The 19,325-nt window shown below is 39.9% G+C and overlaps 1 protein-coding gene across 2 annotated transcripts in view; it reads left to right on the top strand.

Annotated features, from left to right (window-relative positions):
- The first annotated feature begins 483 nt into the window (after positions 1-483).
- The window catches only part of ZC3H12B (zinc finger CCCH-type containing 12B), a 261,754-nt gene continuing 242,912 nt past the window's right edge, over positions 484-19,325 (top strand). The window contains exons 1-2 of one of the 2 annotated variants that reach the window (XM_051968988.1): positions 2,502-2,616; positions 2,713-2,806. The gene's annotated coding sequence lies outside the window, so the exon portion shown is untranslated. Of the gene's footprint in view, positions 647-2,501; positions 2,617-2,712; positions 2,807-19,325 lie in introns of those variants that run through there. The other variant, XM_051968990.1, reaches the window with a different exon arrangement.

The raw sequence follows: 19,325 nt of genomic DNA, 5'->3' as shown, positions 1-19,325 counted from the left end.
GCCGCCGCGGCGGCGGCGGTGGCAGCGGCAGCGAGGCTATGTGTGTGTGAGTGTGCGCGCGTGTGTGTATGTAAGTGTGTGAGTGTGTATGAGCCTGTGTGTGCGAGCGTGTGTGTCTGCTGAGGAGGAGGCAGGAGGCAGGAGAAGGAGGAAGAGGATGCGGCTGCGGCCGCGGGCCCGCGAGGGAACCGCCGCCGTTGTGTGGCCGCCGGGGCCGAGGGCCGGGAGCCGGGGCCCGAGGGCGAGGGCGCAGCCGGCGCTCCCGCCCGGGGCTCGGGCCTAGGTCCCGCGGGAGGGTCGGGGCAGCCGGCCGGCCGGCAGCCGCCCCGCGTCCGTCGATGGTGCTGGCTTCGGTAGTGCCGGCGAGCGCAGGGCGCTTCCCTCCCCTGCGCGCCCGCCCGCCCGCCTGGGTGTCGCGGCGCGCGCCCGCAACCTGCGCGCGCCCCCGCGCACTCCTCGCACTCCCCCAGCCCGGCCCGGCCCGGCCCGGCCCGGCCCGGCCCCCTCCCAGCTGGCCGCCCCCTGCACTCGCCCGCGGACGCCAGAGCCGCCGCCTCCTTCCCTCGCCCCCGCCCCCGCCCCCGCCCCCGCCCCCCTGCTGGGGTTGCCGCGAGTGGGGCGACGACAGGGACGTAGGAGAGCGGGGGTGAGTAGCAGCCGCCCCCCTCCCTCTCTCCCTCCCTCCCCCGGCCCCGAGGGCGCTCGCTCACTTTTCCCGGCTCTCCGGGATAGCGAGCTGCTGCGATGGTAGCTGTGGCAACAACCCCGTCTTCTGCCCCTCGCTGTCCCCGGGGCAGCCCTGCCAGCTTCGAGGCCTCTGGCACTCGTTTTTGGAGTCCAGTGGAGGTGACTTAGAGATTAGAGAATGTCAGACCTGGAAGGGACTCGGGACTCTTGGCCTGGAGTGTTTTTCGGACCCAGTGCCCACGGAGGACCTGCTTAATAAATGCTAGAATGCTTCAGTTGCCTTGCCGTAGAATGTTAGAGACGTTGTGGGCACAGACCTGAACACAAAACTCAGCAGGTCAGATATGGTGAAGGGATCTTAGGACCCAAGAGCTATTATCGTGTCGTCCAACTCAAGGTGATGGATTGGGATTTTTGATTTTCGTTTTTGTTTAGGATTCGTTTTAGGTTTTGTTTCTTTAACATGCCCAAGATTACACAACTATTTGCTGCCAGAGTCCCTAGTCCCCCGATCTGGTACTTGTTTCCCGAACATCCTTGCTTCCCTGTTCTTTGGAAGCCTTAGCTATTGCTGCTGCCCGGCCACTGTTCGGCCTCTCACTTTTGAGGGCAATCGCTACCTGTGGACTTTCTGACAACCGCTTCTCCTTCAGTAAGATTTAGGAAAAACTCAGCTCTCTTCTTGAGCCCTGCATTTTGGCCAGGTTAGAGTTGGCTCTATTGGAGTTGTCATTTGGGAGTTCCAGGGGAAAGGTAGCTACGCAGATTGCAACTGCATTTGACTTGATGGATGAGTCCTAGGGAGTTGTTAACAGAGACATCAAGACCTGCCTGGATAGATCGTTTAATAGGTGCCTGAGATGGCATTTGGACCCAGGTCTTTTCAGCACACTAAGAAGCCAGATTGCCTCCCAGAGCATCATATGACTGAGAAGAATAAATAAAGAAAACAAAGCAATACAAGGAGAAACGAATTTGAGTTTCCTTTAAAAGTGTTAAGGTTTTAAAAGGATGGGTGGCTTTTGTGATGAGGAATCTTTAGTGGTTCTGTCAAGTCTGCCAACACCCAGATAGTTTTGAATTAAGATGCTTTATTTTGGCAGCTTTCATGTTGCATGAGGTCCTCCTGGGTACTGTCTTGAGAACACTATACTTCTGGTACACTGCCTAGTAAGCCCAGAGCTTCTCCAATATCTCTTATTCTTGCGCTAATGACTCGACTTGCTTGTAATCACTAGCTGCCCAAGTTATTGAGGTTTTTGTTTTGCAAATAGAACGTCCTAGTCAGAAGGGACCTCGGAACCTAGAATGTCAGAGAGGGGAAAGAATCCCGGACCACCCAATATTAGAGTGGGTTGGAGATCCTCTAGTCCAAAGTCCCTCACTTTAAGATGAAAAAGCAGACCCAGAATGCTTAGAGGGGGTATGACTTGATCAAGGTCACAGCATTGTAAATTTGTAAAGTGATGGAGAGGAATCCAGCTCTTCTGACTCATCAGCCTGTTTTCATTAGAGGCTACCGCATTGTCTAAATTTTAGAGTTTGTGTCAACATATAATACCCGGCAGGATTTTTAAAAACAAGATCCTTGGGGTATGCTTTACTTGCATTTGTTTTTCAGACTCATGCTGCCCCTAGAACACCATTTGGAATTCTGTTGTTAATGAGTATGACAATGAAAATGCCATTCAGCTAACCCCCCATGGGTTTTATCCATTATCCTGCATTTTTACCGGGGAAGTATGTGTATTATTGTACATGACATTGTTAGGTAATGGTGATCATTCATTTTGCTGCTATTGTCAAAGCACTTAGCCTGTGAACTCATTCTCTCTTCTTTTATTATTGAAAGGCAGATATCAGTCTATCACTCCAAAACAACAACAACAACAACAACAACAACTACAAAAACAGCTGGGTAAGGACCAGGTACTGTGTTAGTTCTCTGAAAATGATTAAGTTGCCCCCACCCCCACTTCCTTGGTGAATTTCAACAAGCTTTTAACTATCCATTTCCTACTACAGGTTGAGGAGAGGGATGTTATGCTAGTTGAGAAAGTATGATTCCCAGCCTTGAGGCATTTACAATTCAGTGGAGTCGACAAGTTATCCACATAAGGTAATTGGCAAATGGTTCAAGAGAGTATAAAAACAAATGTGTAAAAATATAAATGTTATAGACATGCAAAATAAGGAGGAAGATCCTGCTGATCTGAGGTTAGTCTGGGAAGACTTTATTGTGCAGTTGCTATTTGAAGTGGTCTTTGAAGGAAGCGGAGACTTTGAATTAGGGGGCAGAGGTGGAGGGAAGAAGCATGAGCCAAGGATCCTTAGTTGTGATGTTAATCTTTGTGTTTATTTTTTGTCCTCTAAAAAAAAAAACTGAACTCACATCAGTGGAGATAAAATCCACTTGTATTATATATAGCTCCTTATGTGAAGTCCAACTTTGCTAGATGTTTACGGATGTTTAGGCTGGAGATTCAAGGGGAACATGAGTGCTACCTCAGGGTAGTAGAAGAGTGAATTGTCAAGTAAAAGAGGCATTAAATTGGTTCTGCTTGGCCCCTGAGGACAAAATTCGGAACAGTGGATTACTATTGCACAGTTAGATTTAGACTTTGTGTAAGGAAAAACTTCTTCCTAATTAGAGCTCTTCAAAGTGCATTGAACTGTTTTGGGAGGTGATGGGTCCTATCTCAGTTGAGGTATTCTAAGCTAATATCGGATGACTACTTGTGGGGAATATCATGCAGGTACCAGCAATATTAGATGGCCTCATGTCAGCGCTTTCATATTTAGTGATGGAGAGTTCAGTAAATCACTAGGACGCTATAAATATCAACCCTGAAATCCTAATCTCAACTCCTAGAAGAAATGAAAATGTTTTCTGGAGAATTGATTTACTCATATACTACACCTACACTCATACCCTACATCCATATACACACACACACACGGATGCACACACATTTGTATATATAGCGTTTGAATTCTGCCCCTAACTAGTTGTGTAATTGGGGGGTAAGCCCCTTTCCCTCTCTCCCAGTGAGTTTCCTTATCTCCCAAATGAGGATCATAAGGTAATTAATAGACTAGAGTTATATTTGAAAAGTGTTTTGTGAGCCAGATGTGTGTTCTTATTATAATATGCCATAGAACAGGCAGTGTGGCCTAGAGAAAGAGGGTTGGCCTTAGAACCAAAAAGACCCAGGTTCAAGTCCTGCCTCTGATCCACTCTGGCTGTGTTACACTGGGCAAATCATTTAACCTCTAGGTTTTCCAGACAACTCTTTGAGACTCCTCTGAGACCTCCAGAGAAGGTGCCTGTAACGTACTGGTAGAGGGAGTTTTCTCATGTAAGAATTTGTATGTGAGTGAAATCACAGGCAGTTCTTATCTCATGATAATTTAACCTCCAGGGCTATGTCTTATGTGAGCTTTCTATAAAATATGGCTGCCAGAGTTGTGCAGGTTGGCATTTGGATTTTTCCAAAATGTTTTTGCAACAAAATATCAATATTTCAAGTTTGATTATAAAACCGTGTAGTTTTCTTTAAAAGTTGCTTTTATTGACTAAAGATTTTTTTTTAAAAGCAGTTCAGCAAAAATATTTGACACAGCAATTGTGTATATAATATTCCATACCTATAGTCCCTCACCTCTCCAGTGAAAGGACGGAAGTACATTTTCTTCTTTCCTCTCTGGAATCTATTTCTTTTTTTTTTTCTTTGCAGTCACTGTGCATATAGTTTTCCTGGTTCTGCTTCCTTTATTTTGCATCAGTTAATTCTTCCCAGTTTCCTTAAGTATTCCCCATATTTGTTCACTCATTGCAATCACCCACTATCATTTGTTTAGATAATTCCATAATTGATAAGTACCTACATTGTTTCTAGTTCTTTGCTACCACAAAAATTGTTCCTATGAATAAATATATATATATATATATGTATATATTGCATCTACATCTATATCTGTATGTGTATATATATAACCTTTTTATGTCATTGATCTCCTTGGGTATGGACACTTTAGTCATTTTTTTGGGAGAAAGTTCAAATGATTTCCCAGAAAGGTTAGACTAGTTCACAGCCCTAGTAGCATTATTTAAGTTTGCCTTTCTTCAATTTTGACTATTTCTTTCTTTTGTCACCTTTGCCAGTTCGTTGGGTATGAGATGAAACATCATTATTGTTTTATTTAATTTTAATAAATTTAATTTAATTTTTAGGTTTCAATTCTGTTAAAAACACTTCATGTTCTTTGACCATTTAGCTGTTGACAGTAGCTATTGTTTTTATATATTTGTTAATTTCCTATAAATCTTAGATGCCAAATCTTTATTAGAGATACTTACTGCAAAAAAATGTTCCCTATTTGACAGGTATCCCCTCTTATCCAAACTATGTTGTTTTTATTTGTGCAAAAGCTTTTCAGTTACAGGTACTTGAAGTTGTCTATTTCATCTTTTATGATCTTCATCTCTTGTTTCACCCATGGCATGTGTCTCTATCCATTTTCCTCCAATTTTTTTTTTTAAAACAGTGATTTAAAAAATATTCCTATCATGTCTATTTGGAGCTTTTTTTTTTTTTTTTTTTGGTCTATGGGGTCAGGTGCTAATCTAAACTTTTTTTTTTTTTTTTGCTTAAGTGGTTTCCACTTTTCCAACAGTTCTTAATGAATATGAAATTTTTTTTCCCCAAAGGGTTTTTGTTCTTGGGTTTACCAAACATGCCCCATTGACTTCACTTGTTTATGATACTTTTTAAAATTATTATATTCCACTGAACTACTTCAGGGTTTACTTTAATGAATCTATTTTCTTGAGTCTTTTGAGTAATTATTTATGTTTTAGGTCAACCATCAAAAAAATGCCATATGTACATACCTATATGTATATACACATGAATATTAGTAGGATAATCAGGAGACTCTTCTGATCATTTAGGCTGGGGTACCTTTTATGGAGTTGAGTATACATGTCATGGCTCTGTATAGAAGGATATATGTTCTGGCTTCTTGCTAAAGGATGGTTTATGTTTTAGGGTCTCCCCTAAAGTGGATGAATGGATTTCCTTTTAGATTCTATTATTTAGAATAGCTAGCAGATATACGATATCTGTTTTATTCCTTTCTTCTATCACAACAGAAATACATAAAACACAAAAGACTCATAAGTGTGGATACATAATACTTTAAATACTTAAAACGTGAAGCAGTCACCTATCACTCCTATTATATTCTCCTGGAAGATAAAGATAACTTTGAAGTACTGCTCAATAGCTATTTCCCATTAACCTCAGATCTGTACTCTCTGAACAGCTTAGAAGTGCAATTGATCTGGCTTGAGTCCTTTCAGAGTTCTAGCTGTGGTCCCCTTCTCTTCCTAGAAGCTGTTGTAGAACTTAACTCCTATTAGACAACTAGCTCCAATTTTTTGAACTTGTGAGGTTACTAACAGGGCTGGAAATATCCATTTTCCCCCAAGATTGCTATATAACGAAGGTGGGTTGGCCATCGGGCCAGCCCTTGAGCCAATAAAAGATATTACCTATGTGAGTCCAGTCCACAGAACTATATGGAAGCTTGGGGAAGTATATTTCCAGCTGTGATAATTCAGAGGCTTGTCGAGTTTATGTTTTAGGGTGGGAAGAAACTTTTTTTTTCAGAGCACCTACTATGACCATCACTGCTGCTTCCAGCCCAGTATTCACAGGCATCATTTGTGACTCTTTTGTAAAAGAGGCAGACATCCCCACCAACTGCCAGCCAGTTGCCACCTATAGGGCAAGAAAGCCAGCCTAATTGAAATGGCAAGACATTTTGAGGGAGATGCAGGAAAAATCATCTGCCAAGCAAATCAGATTACCATCACCACCTTGACCACTATTTTCTTTCAGACCTTGATGGAGACAGCCCAGACTTTAAAATTAAAAAAAAAATTGAAGAATAGAGTTCCCTTAGCCATCATCCTGGGAAGCAATTTCTGTGTATATTTCTGTATATTATCTAGCCTGTCAGCAGCTATTAAAGACCCAGAAAAGAAAGTTTTTACAACCTAAATCCTTGGCACTGTCAAATGTTTCAACATAGGAAACTAATGTGATTTTATTATCAGTAGAAATAACATTAAAGAAAAGACATTAATTAATATCTGCTTTGCTGCTGCTTTTTATGGATTGTAGGACCTTTCCATCTAACTTGCAGCTGAAATCTTCCATGTATATTGTTTATCCCATTAGAATGTGAGCTCCTTGAGGGCAGCCCCTGTTTTTCTCTTTGTATCCCCAACACTTAGTGCTGTGCTTTGCACATAGTAAGCATTTAATAAATACTTCATTTATTCATTCATGAAGAATCTCCAAAGAAATAAAAGACATTAAAATCATGCTGTTCCAGAATTGTGAGTTGCGTTGGGTTCCATGTTTTCCCTACATGTATGCCTCGCTTGCATTGTACTTTAGAAAATGTGCCCACTCCTCTCTCATTCCCCATAGATGCTGTGTATTTATGGGAACATATGCCCCACCCCAGATTTTTGGTAGAAATTTTTTGTAATTTGCTATCCCATTTGAGTAAATGCCCTTTTAAAAAAGTTAATTAAGTCTATTGATTGATTGTTAAGAGGACCCATACTAGTAGAGGCTGATAAACTATGCTTTAGGAATCTATCCACAGTGTTGCTACTAGAACCTAGTGTGGTGAGTTGGTGGAGTGAGCCCAGAAAGAACGCTATAACTGTTTGGTGACTTGGGCCCAGAGAAAGAAACATAAAAACAGAAAGGATCAACAGGGACTTGTAATTGCCTCCTGATGGGCTAGCATTCCAATTATACTTTCCTGGAAGGTAAAGACAACTTTATAGAACTGTTCAAGAGATTTTTCACATTCACCTCAGATCTCTACTGTTGGAGCAACTCCTAAACACAGATCATCTGCCCAGCCAGGCGTGACTCTAGTTCTTTCATCTCCAGAATCCTAGCTGTAGTCTCTGTCACCTCCTTGTTGTTGTAGAAATAACCTCCTTTTGGCAATCAATTCAGTCTTTATCAATTCATAAGCTTACTTGCATGCAGGATTGGAAATGTCCATTTCAGGATTGCTGTGATAGACTTAAGGGAAACAGAAGTGAGAGTCAAGGATTTTGAGGATCAGTGTCAGAAGCCCTTAGGCATCTATATGTTCTTGGCTATGTGCTACTGAGGGGGGGGGGTCATGAGATATAGGAAGAGAAGCCCTCTCTTTCCTTCCTTCCCCCTTTGCCGGAAGACTAAGGAAGGACTGGTATTGATTGTGTCCCAAAAGAAAGACCACCTTTAATGAAGCCAAAGTGATGCAGTTAGGGAACCAAATGATGTGGTGGTGCAGAGTTGTAGGAACCCCTCTTTGGATGGCACAGGTCCAACGTGAAAGAATTCATGAATCTAAAATATTAGATTGGCAAAAAGGAAATTTATTGTTGGCACTCCAGAAGTCGGCTTTTGCTAGGAAGACTGACTTCTGAATGACAAAGTCCTGGCAGAGAGATAAAGGTCCTAGCAGAGAAATCCGGGCAGAGAGATAAACAGAGGTGTTAACACTGAGAAGAGAATGTCTTCACAGCAGGCAAGGGTCCTGACAGGCAGCTATGCCACTTTGGACCTCTGCGAAGAAATAAGTTTAAAATTGCCCTTTAATAGGAAATCTGAGACTGAAGTTTCAATGGAATAAAATTCAATGTTGTCACTGCCCCCAGGCCTCGATTTCCAGTTGAATAAGATTACTTAAGTTGGAGCTAAGTAGGAGTGGTCCTGGACTAATTTTCAGCTCTGTAGAGGGGACAGCCAGCTACTCAGTAGAAAAACAGGTCCAGAGCTCCTCCTAAATGAGACCACTTAAGTCTGAGTTAAGTAGGGAGTGGTCCTGGGCCAATCTTAATGAAACCACTTAGGTGCCCTGAAGGGTGGGTCCCTGTCAGGAGAGTTTCAGGGCTCACCCCAAAAGTCAAGGACAGTTTCAGGGTTAATCCCCATCAAAAGGACATCTCTCCTTGTAGCCCACTGAGTGGCTGGTTTTTCTTACCTCAGGGGCTTTGACACAGCCCCTAGTCACAGGGACACAGGAGCCATGTGGAACAGCCCATCACAAGTATTATTTTAGCAAAGGGCTATGTCCCTCTGCATGAAAACAAAGCAAGTATGTTCAGCATATAAGGAACTTCTGATCACTTCTGTGACATATGGAAAAATAGCAATAAGAGAAATAATTAAAATGGATAATATAAAATGCAAATGGATCCCTCACTTAACAAAGATTTATTGCCCTTAATTTCAGACTTAAGTGTTTGATGAATTCTGCTAAAGAGTCTCTCTAAGGAATAGTGTTCTTCAGACTTCAGGAATTTAGAATTGCCGTTGCAACAATTTCATACCTTTCACATCACTCCCAACGATAGGAATGCCTTACTTACCTTGTGTGGTATTAATAAACGCCTTTTAAAAACACTCAACAATTTCCACGCTCAACTAATTTTGATTTACAGACAGCCTATTACTTACAGATATTATCCATTAATGAATGAGTAAACTATCAGTTTTGAAACAGAATTCCCCTCAGGAAAAAAAAATCAGCTAATTTGATGGTAATTGGTGAGCTTATACTGCTAAGAAAGAATACTACATTTCAGTTCTGTTTACTGAAATAAATTATTTCTAACTGACAGGAATCTTAACTATCATGTTACAAAACCCACATTTCATACGTTTCATAGATGAGGTAACAGGCCCTACGAGGCGATTTCTTCTGGGTCATGCAGCCAAGTAAAGGGCCAAGCTGGACTTTGACTTACACCATTTATTCGGAAGTTGAAAGACATATGGAAAGAAGCAAGTAAATACAAAGATGAGAAAGTACTCCCAAAGTAAAGATGGCCTTGGATGGACAGTTAGAAATGTTCAGGCAATTTGAGCGTGAGTCCATGGATCATTGAGCATGAATTAATAACTGCACTTTACAACTTTCTTCTGATGTGAAGGACATAATGGGAGGCAGGAGGGGAGAGGAAGAAGAATATTCATGAGAAGCCATGAAGTTCCTGTCACTGGAATGTTGTCTTGCATTTATTGACTTTTATTGGCATTGTGGAGTCATTGTATATTGTTTTACCAGAAGTTGTGGTGATTTTTTTTTAGATAGATATTTGAAAAAGTTTGCTGTGTTCTACAGTATAATTGTTTTTGGCTAAGGACTTCAATTTTTTTAATGGAATATATATATCAGATGTTTATAACAGAAATTGATAGAAAAAGTGGAATTCATTTAACAGAAATTCTTTTTGCAGCTGACTTTAGGTAACAGATTTTAGTTTACATAAAAAAGCAAAACAATCATTTAAAATGTCATGATAAAATTTATAATATGTATGCATGCATATTTGTGTATACATACATATATAGTGCCTGGTACAGAGTAGGTACTTCATAAATGTTTATTGAATGAATGAATTGAATGAATATTCAAATATCAATATCTATCTATGCTAAATATATCTATCCTAAAACCAAAAGGTATAGGGGGAGGGTTAGTTGGGCCAAAGCAATGGGGGTAAGAAACAGAAAAACAGAAAAACAGCCTAGAGGTAATTTGGCTCATTGGAATCATGCAAAGAACAATGGATTGGGAGTTAGAAGGCTAGACCCTTGCTGTTCTTCTTCTGGATCTATTTCCTCCTCTTGTAAAAGGAGGGGATTGCTCTAGGTTATTTATAAGATCTCTCCCTAATGCAAATATTTTATGTTCTCTTTTCTTTTCAAAGGTTCTGTCCACTTCCAGCATTCTAGGTCTAAGGCCACATCTAGCTTTGACATGTTTCTCAGTGTCTCTAAATGTACTTTGAGATCTTAGGTCAAATCCTTGCTCTTCCTTTAGCTACTGAGGCCTCTCAACCTCTTCTAACCTCAATTCACTCCTGTGTGAAACAGAGAAATTAGGATTCATTGATCAGTAAAGTTCCTTCCAGAGTTGAATAATTTAAGGCATTTAGCTTGATTTTATATAAGGGAAATCTTCCTGCTAATAAGAGCCACCCAAAAGGGGAACTGACTTCAGCAGTTAGTGAGTCTCACTACACCTGTCAGGGTTGTTGTTGAGTCAGTCTTGCTTAGATATGGTTTGGGCTGCATGAACTCTGTAGTTCTTTTCAACAATTCGGTTAAATGAAGAGGCACCACCAGCTAATGGGGTAAGGTCCATTTTCTTTCTTTGAATGTGAATAGGTAAAGGTGGTTATAATGTTGCCTTCTGGGGGCAACTAGGTGGCATAGTACATAGAAAGCTGGGCCTGGAATCAGGGAGACTTGAGTACAGATTTAGTCTCACTTAGTATTTGTGTGTCCTTGGGTAAGTCACTTACTGTTTCCCTCAGTTTCTTCAACAGTAAAATGGAGCTAATAATAGCCTGATTCTCTGGGTTGGTTTGAGTATCAAATAAGAATCAAATAAGGTATTTATTACTGTGCCTTGAATACATTAGACGCTTGATAATGCTTATTTCCTGGTGTAAAATACTAAATGCAGGTGCTATTAATTATTTAATTATAGGAATTAGCCTTCTGGGCATTCCTCAAACAAGAGATTCCATCTCTTGGCTCTAGGCATTTTCTCTGATTGTCTTCCTTGTGTGGAACAGCCTCCTTCCTCCAGTCTGCCTACTGATCTCCCTGGTTTCTTTTATTGGAAGTCTTCTCCATCCCCTTTAATTTCTAGGGCCTTCCCTTTGAGCATTATTTCCTACTTATCTTGTATATAGTTTGCTTTTTAGATATTTATTTTCATGTGATTATATCCTGGAGCTAAGTCGCCCTTGAAGCATATTTAGACCATATATAGAGTCGACACATAGTTATACAAAACAATACCTCCCTAGGACAAGGTGGCATATTTTAAGTATCAAATATGAATATTTATTCAATGTATTATAACAGCATAAACAATACTCTTTACTTTGGTAAACTTAGTTTACTATATACTATATTATATATATATATATATATATATATATATATATATATATATATATATATAATATATATATATATATAAAATTATAGTAGATCCCCAGATTCATCACCTTAAGGATGATAAATTTCTCCAAATTTAGCTAAGCTGGTACTTTGATGAAAAGGCATAATGCATAACTTAGTGCTAGATCAATAGCTGAATCCTTTTAAGTTTAGTGTATGATGTGATCCAGCTTAGTTTTTCCTTTCAAGAACCTGGATTACTGCTCCATCTATGTTGGAGGGGTGTTTGAGTGGAAGATTATGCTTTAAGATTCTAAAATTCACTGGTGAATATTGATCACTATGAATAGTGAGGTCCCAAATAGTGGAAGGAAGGGAAGATACTTTATTTAGCGGTGGTTATGTTGAGGTCTAGATTCGGGGTACCTAAATGAAATTAGGGTTTAGTTGAGGTCTAGTGGCAGGTTTGGGGTACAGGGAGTCAAATGGAGCTCCCCTGCAACCCCCTTGCATTTGGCGCAAGGATACGGTGGTAAATGAGGTCTAGTAGCAGCATGAGTCCTCAATAAAGGCATTTATTGGCCCGACAGCTAGATTGATAAAAGAGGTTTATTATTGGGTTTGGAAGTAAGGAGATAGGTGAAGGTAGAGATAAAGAGGGCACCGGACAGAGGGTCCAGTGGACAGAGGGTCCTCACATGGCTAGCATGTTTGGAATCTCTGCAAAGAGGGGGTCCCAGTGTCTCCCTTTTATAATGGGAGATTTAGCTCGAGGGACTTTTGGGGGTAGCCCCAAAGTTGGCTCAGATCCGGGTGGGGCTGGGACAGGTCCGGATCTTCTATTGGAATTCAAAGGGACCAGCATTTATGAGTCAAAGGGTAATTACATTAACTAGAGGGGTTTGGGAATCAAAGATAGGAATCTTTCCCACATCAGTTACAAAGAAGACTTAAGTGTCTACAAATAACCTACCATTTGGTAAAAGGGACCAGCATTAGAAATGCCTTTCATTTTCTTCCTGCCTATTTCCTCCAGATGATAAACAAATAACATGTTCACCTTCTCTTAGGGTCCTCCAGTAGCTGTCTATGGTATTTAAAAAAAACATAGCTATGGTTTTAAGGGCATAAGAATTGAGAACACTTTACAGCACTGTAATTATTTTGTCCCCTGTCCTAAATCTGGGGGTAGTGTCCTCCTGTTTCTTATATTTCTTGCTTCCACTTCCTGTAAGAGTCTCCGTAGTGGTTTGGTCTCACTGCCACTTTTCTAGCTCTTCCATGAATTGTGCCACTTCAGTGGCAATTATACAAAAACTTTTTGTATTACTGTCTCTAGTAAGGAATTTTAAAAAGTGCTTGACTCAAACTTCATTTGAAACTGGGCAAACTGAGTAAAAATTATAGCTGGCAGGAAACAGACCTTTCTTCTTTTGAACTTTACTCCAGAGGAGTCTTTAAGTTGTATCCCCAGTAGGGCAGCTGGTACTGACAACTCACAGGTTGTTGTAAGCCTTTAATCAGAGAGGAGAAAAAACCAAGGGAGTTAAGAAGGTTTTGTTGCTGTTCAGTTGTGTCTGATTCTTTGTGATTCCATTTGGTGTTTGCTTGGCAAAGATGCAGGAGTGATTTGCCTTTTCCTTTTCTAACTCATTTTACAGATGAGGAAACCGAGGAAGACAGAGTTAAGTGACTTGCCCAGTATCATAACACAGCTAGTAAGGGTCTGAATTTGAACTCAGGTCTTCCAGTCTCTAGGGCTGGCACTCTACTCATTATGCCACCTAACTGTCAAATTGAGAAGGTATCAAGTACCAAAAACTATGTCAATCAGCATAGAGATGAGATTTCTGGTGATCAGCTTATTGTGGGATAAGGCATGATGGTTTGCTGATGGAAAATGGAGAGTTAACCATAGTTCTTAATAGTTCTTAAAGTGTTTGATAGAATTTGCTTTACATTCATCAGGGTTTTTTTCCTTTTGAAAACTCATCTATGACTTATTCCATTTTCTCCCCTCCCCTCAAAGATGGAGTTAATATCTCACTTTCTAATTTTGTTACTTTGAACATTTTCTATTTTTATAGATATCAATTTCCTTTAAATTCTCACTTTTGTTGACATATACTTGTGTGTAGCACTTTCTGATAGATAGTTATTTTGTTTCCTCCCTTGTTGTGAATACAACTTGTTAATTTTTAATTTTGAAATTTAATTTTCCTCTCTCTGTCTTTTTTGATCAATTAGGGCAATTGTTGATAGCTTTTGTTAATCTTTTTTTTAAAACTCTATTCATTAACTCTATTGTCTTTATTTTTCAAGTTTCTCTATTTATCCTCTAATTTCCACAGTTTTTTTTAGTTCTTGTTTTAGAGTTGCCAATTTATCTTCTAGTCTTTCTAATTGCATACTCAATTTATTGACTCAATCTTTTTCAATTTTGTTAACATAAGTTTTCTGAGAGACATATTTTCCTCTGATGTCTACCTCTGATACATCCCCAAAGTATTGGTATATTATTCCATTATATCATCACCATCTTTAACATAATTATTTATTATTTTTATGATTCATTCTTTTACCTTATAATTATTCAGGACACTCATTACTTCTGTATATTTTGCTCCTACTTCCTTTACTTATTACTAATGTTATTGTGTTTCGGTCTGTAAAGAATGTTTAATTTTATCCGCCATTTTAATATTTGTTTATGCCCTTGCATAATTAATTTTCTGTAAAAGATGTTGAGAAATATATACATTCTCTAATTTTCCATCCAGAAGTCACCAATAAATTCTAGTTTCTCCATATATTTATTCAGGTCTGTATTTTTCTTCTTGTTTATCTTTCTGTTGGATTTATCCTGCTCTGAAATTAAATTCTCCTACCTTATTATATTCATCAATATGGTCTTGAATTTTGCCTAGCCTCTCCTTTAAGAACTAAGACCTCTGTAGTATTAGGCACATCTACAATTAATATTTCTATTTTTCATTGGTTTTGGTGCCTTTAAGCATAATGTAGTTTTCTCATTTGTTACTATTAATTGTCAATTTTTATTCCTTTATCTGAGATCATGGTTGCAAATTCTCTTTTTTTAAGGGTTATTTTTACCCTCTTCTCTTCCCAACTTAGAGGTGTTCTTCTATATTATCCTACTATCTAAAATATTGATTTCTTAATGAAAGAATGAGATTCTTTTCCCCTGAAATATTCTCTTCCTCCATCTAGTCTGATTTTTCCTGTCCACCCCCCACTCCCTTCACCTTTCTGTGGCTGCCTTTCTTCCTATAGTCTTTTAATTATTTTTAATCTCTTCCCTCCTATACTTTGTTGTTCCCCAGGCTCCATACTCTGCAGTGACACCCTTTCCTTCTCAACATTTAGAGCTAGTCTGATACAGGTATTACAGCTTGCTCCAATAGTGGGGTTCTTGCTGTGATTGTCAGAGGCTTCAACTCCAGAAACAGTGCTATGGCTGTAGAAAATTCAGCAGGAAAGGGCCTTGAGGCCTCTGCTGTCCTGGGAGTGGGGTCCCCTCTGGCAACCTGAAAAGAAATTAACTTCAAAAACCAGGTTCCAAAATTTCAGCAACCATAGGGATCCAATCAAGCTGGGGACTGCTGAGTACAATACAAAGGTCAGGCTGCTGATTTGATCTGTTACTTTTTTTTCTTCAGAAATTTGTTATTTCCTCTTCAGGGAACCTTGTGGAAAGTTTTTTCCTTTCATTTTCTTGTTATTGGTGCTCTGGTTATTGTTTTATTTCTAGTAGTAAAAGGAAGCTATCCCTCCAATACCTTTCACTATCACTTTCCAGGTTCTGGATCCTGGAATTTCAAACTGGAAGGGAAAGTACCTTGAAAACCATCTGTTCCATCCCCTTCTTTTGGAAGGGATTCACCTCAAATTGCACAGGTCGAAGTGTCAATGCCTGGCTCAGTCTTCTTTCTGCTCCAGTGAGATACTATTAATAATAAAAGCTAACAGTTATGTAACACTTATTATGTAGCAGGTCCTGTGCTACAAGCTTTACAATTATTATCTCATTTGATCCTTCTCACAACCTTGAGAGATAGGCATCAATTTTATTCCATTTTACAGTTGAGGAAAACTGAGGCAAACAAGTTAAATGGCTTAGCCAGAGTCACCTAACTAGTAAGTGTCTGAGGCCAGACTCAATCTTCTAACTCCAGGCCCAGGACTCTACCTACTATGCCACTCGTTGCCTCTGAAGTATTATTATTTTAGGGTCAAATCTCATACTTTGTTGTGAAGACTGAGTTAGCACCCTGGATACCTTAGAATCAGCCAGAGTCAGGATAAGCAAAAGTTCTTGGTTTTTAGAGGTAGAAGTGAATTGGATGGAACAGGATCTCCACGACCTCTCCTCTTCTTCTCCTGCAAAAAAAGTGACTCTAGCTAGTCTTACTCGACCTCCTAGTCCCTCCTACAATTCTCTGTATACACCAATCATCGAGCCAGAACAGAATAGTGGGAAGGGCCATTTTCCAAGCATATGCTAATAGAGTATTGTCCAATCGGTAATTATTCTAAGTGCTTGGTTGTCCAACCTCAGTGCATCAACTCAAGAGTTTTAGCCCTTTACATCTCCCACTTTCTTTTGTTTTAGAACACAGGTGGTCACGCCCTCCTTGACTTCTCAGGAATGGAGATGAAAAGCACCAAAGGGAAATAGGGATTGCTAGTGGGTTTCTGGGCTGAAGGCTCTTATTAGAAACAGGTATGCACAAACCCATCAGCATGGGAGATTTTACACAAGCACATAGCGATAAAGCACAGGCTAGTAGTGATGATTCTCCCCACAGCCGGTGCAGGCTTAATGTGGTGTAACAAACATGAATTGTACATTCAAGTAGTGATATAACAAACAATATGAATCAACATGGTGTTGTAAAAGATTTCCAGAAGTCCTAGAAGGAGAGTATGTAAACAACAATCGTACATATGCCTTCTTTAGCAGCCAAGAGAGTCCAAAACCATCTATTGTCCATTGCTTCACGAGTCAGGGAATCCAATGATCCCCCCAAGTTTTTGAAGTCCTGCCACTGTCTTTTTATGTATTAGGGAATGCAGTGATTCCTGAGGGTTTTTTTTTTTTGTCCATGAGTCAAACGCCATAACTGCTCTTTCAGTGGTGGGCACAGTCAGTGATGAACCACATGATGTTTCTTGGGTCTTCTCCTTCATTTCAAGGGTCTGCTCCATCTCTCTCTGATGGAGAAGGCGAATACGGCTCATTGGCACCCATCTGATTCCTTCTCCATCCCCCAGGTAGTTAACCTATCTGGTCCCTTCCATTCACCACTTTCTGGATCTCTCCACATCACCTGGCGATTATCTAAAGATAGTGAAGCTGCTCGCACTGGACACTGCCCTTCTAGTGGGTTATAAAACCTGTCTGCCAGAGCCAGTGCATCTTTGTCAAAAATCAAGAAGTTAATAGTATAAAGAGCTAAATTTAGAAGTTCTCTAAGCTTGCCTGTGGTTCCTCTTTTCTTTTCTTTTTGGAGGAGTGTCTTTATGTCTCTGTTTCTCCTTTCTACTATTGCCTGTCCTTGAGGATTAAAAGGTATGCCAGTGGTGTTTAAAATTTTATACTGTGCACAAAAGTGTGCAAAATGTTTAGAAGTATATGCAGGTCCATTGTCTGTTTTTATTGCTTGTGGCACACCCATAATTGCAAATGCTTATATAAGGAATTCAGTGACCACTCGGGCTGTCTCTTTTGCTGCTGGTATTGCAACAGTGAATCCTGAAAAAGTGTCTACCACAACATGGATAAAAGTCAGACGACCAAAAGATTTATAATGGGTCACAGCCATTTGCCAAATTTCACTGGGTCTGAAACCACGAGGGTTCTTCTCTAAAGGGAGCATAGGGGCATGGAAAGGAAGGCAAGCATACAGGCTTTTACTATGCTCTTCCTCTCTCATTATCCCAAACTGTAAAGGTAAAGCTCAAGCAGCCTGATGATATTTAGAATGAGATTCTTGGGCTGATTGAAATAAAGGAGTATTGGCCAGCATAGTTAGAAGGCTATCTGCCTTTGAATTACCATCAAAAAAAGGACTTGGAAGTCCACTTTGAGAGTGGACATGCAAAATATAAATCTTACCTGGATGCTTTCTCACTTGCTCTTGAAGTTCTTTAAAGAACTGATATATATTAGAGGCTACAAATTTTATTTGGGCTGTAGCAATTCTTTGTACCACACCTACTGAATAGGCTGAATCAGATATTATATTTATATCTCCTGGATAATAAGTAAGAGCTAGAATGATCACATACAATTCATTCTGCTGAGTGGACTGAAAAGGAATTCTGACTACTCTACAGCACAAATATTATGTTTGGATGCATCTGTAAAGATGGTCCTTTAAGAGGAACTTTAGTAACCTTTTCTTCAAGAATTCATCGCCAATTATGTAATAGTCTGGTTATCTTTAATGGAGACCCGTTTGTAAAGTTTGGAGCCGTGGCTAATAAAATTTACCACTCCGGGATGGTTTCATAGCATACATTAATTTGTGCATTAGTATAAAAGGTGTATATCTTGTCAGGTCTTGTCCCAGATAATTGTACTGCTCGCTTAATAGCCTTTAATAAAATTCTAGCCACAAGCACTGGGTAAGAAGTCTTTGTTCTAGTTGTGCTGGGAGGCTCACCCATTCTCACACTGTCTCCTTGATGAAGGACTGCTGTGGGTACCTCTTGTGTAGCAAAACTGATATTTCCAAGAGTTTTTGAGTGACTCTTTCGACCACATTGGATAAAGCCTGTTCAACTTCTCTCAAAGCCTCTTGAGCTTCTTTTGTAAGCTGGCGTGGTGAGTTTAAAGCACTGTGTCCCCTTAAAATGTCATATAATGGTTGTAATTGATAGGTAGTCAAGTCTAACACTGGACGCATCCATTGGATATTTTCTCCTATCAATTTCTGAAAGTCATTTAAAGTATTTAGGTTCTCTGTTCTTAAGGAAAGACTTTGTACTGTAAGCACCTTAGGGTATATTTCATATCCTAAATATTGAAAAGGAGCATGTCTTTGAATTTTTTCTGGAGCTATGTGCAATTTGTAGTTCCTTAGTGTTTCCATGGTCTTTTGCAGACATGCTTCTAACATTTGTTTCTCAGGTGCACATCACAATATGTCATCCATGCAATGTAATAACATTACGTTTGGAAATGCTTTTTTTACAGGAGTAAGAGCAGCAACAACATGCATTTGACACATAGTAGGGCTGTTTTTCATTCCCTGTGGGAAAACTGTCCATTCATATCTTTTATAAGGCTCAGCTAAGTTAATGCTGGACACTGAAAAGACAAATCTTTTCATATCCTCCTTATCTAGAGGGATAGAATAGAAACAATTTTAAATGTCTATAACCCAAAGAGGCCATTCTCTAGGCAATTGAGTAGGAGCTGGAAGTCCAGGCTGAAGAGTTCCCATAGTTTCCATCTGTTCATTTGCCTTTCTTAAGTCACCATCCTCCATTTTCCAGATTTCTTTCTTACAACAAATACTGGGGAATTCCAAGGACTTAGAGAAGGTTGTAAGTGCCCTTGGTCAAGTTGCTCCTGTGCTATATCTAATAAGGCCTGAATTTTAT

Source organism: Antechinus flavipes, chromosome X, assembly GCF_016432865.1.
Source record: "Antechinus flavipes isolate AdamAnt ecotype Samford, QLD, Australia chromosome X, AdamAnt_v2, whole genome shotgun sequence".
Taxonomy (NCBI): Eukaryota; Metazoa; Chordata; class Mammalia; order Dasyuromorphia; family Dasyuridae; genus Antechinus; species Antechinus flavipes.
This window is presented reverse-complemented; position numbering and strand designations above follow the sequence as displayed.